This window comes from Saccopteryx leptura, chromosome 10 (genome assembly GCF_036850995.1).
Source record: "Saccopteryx leptura isolate mSacLep1 chromosome 10, mSacLep1_pri_phased_curated, whole genome shotgun sequence".
Lineage (NCBI taxonomy): Eukaryota > Metazoa > Chordata > Mammalia > Chiroptera > Emballonuridae > Saccopteryx > Saccopteryx leptura.
In genome coordinates, this window is record NC_089512.1 from 43,482,540 (window position 1) to 43,484,052 (window position 1,513).

Here is a 1,513-nt window from a genome sequence, read left to right on the forward strand (position 1 = left end):
AGTGATGCTTCTCATCTCTCTCCCTTCCTGTCTGTCCCTATCTGCCCCTCTATGTCTCTCTCTATTTCTGTCACAGAAAAAAAAGAAAGAAAAAGAGGTAGGGAGGCAGAGAGATAGACTCACACATGTGCCCTGACCAGGACCCACCTAGCAAGCCCCAAACCAGGTGATGGTCTGCCCATCTGGAGCCACTGCTCTGTTGCTCAGCAACTGAGCTATTTTAGCAGCTGAGGCGAGGCCATGGTGCCATCCTCAGTGCCCGGGGCCATGGCTGCAGGAGAAGAAGAGAGAGAAAAAGAGAAGAGGGAGGGAGAGGAGTGGAGAAACAGATGGTCACCTCTCTTGTGTGCTGACTGGAATCAAACCCACGGCTTCCACATGCCAGGCCGATGCTCTACCACTGAGCCAACCCACCAGGGCCTGAAACCCAATTTTAAAGCATTATTTTATTTCTTTAAAAATTGTGGTAATATTATGAAGGCCATAAAAAGAGTGATGAGCCTGACCAGGCGGTGGCGCAGTGGATAGAGCGTCGAACTGAGATGCGGAAAGACCCAGGTTCGAGACCCTAAGGTTGCCAACTTGAGCATGAGCTCATCTGGCTTGAGCAAAAAGCTCACCAGCTTGGACCCAAGGTCGCTGGCTCCAGCAAGGGGTTACTCGGTCTGCTGAAGGCCCACAGTGAAGGCACATATAAGAAAGCAATCAATGAACAACTAAGGTGTCGCAACGAAAAACTGATGATTGATGCTTCTCATCTCTCTTCGTTCCTGTCGGTCTGTCCCTGTCTATCCCTCTCTCTGACTCTCTCTCTGTCACTGTAAAAAAAAAAAAAAAAAAAAAAAGATAATAAACTAAATATTTTTTTTTAAAAGAGTGATGAAATAGTAAGTGGAGAAAAACATTGCAAATAAAATGGTCAGCAGTAGCCTTTTTGAGAAGGTGCTGAGTTGGTCTTTGAAGAAGGTAACAGTGCTACCAAACTGAAGGAAAAGTCAAAACCCAATTTTGGTTCTGGCCAGGTAGCTCAGTTAGTTGGACAGTCCTCTCGATACACCAAAGCTGTGAGTTCAATCCCCAATCAGGGCACATAAAAGAATCAACCAGTGGCCTGACCTGTGGGTAAAGTGTTGACCTAGAATGCTGAGATCGCGGGTTCGAAACCCTGGGCTTGCCAGGTCAAGGCACATACAACAAGCAGTCAATCAAACAAGTAAAGTAAAACAACAGTGAGTTGATACTTCTTGCGACCCCCTCCTCTCTCTGTAAAATCAATAAATAAAATCTTTAAAAAAAAAGAATCAACTAATGAGTGCACAAATGAGTGAAACAACAAATCGATGTTTTTCTCTCTTCCCCTTCTTCTCTCTAAAATCAATTTTTAAAACCAATTTTTTAGGTAAAAAATCAGACCGAAGATAGAAACATTTCAAAGAATAAGACATAAGAATGGCCAATAAGTATATGATAAAATGACCCACCTTGATAGGCAATCAGAAATGCAAAATGAAAA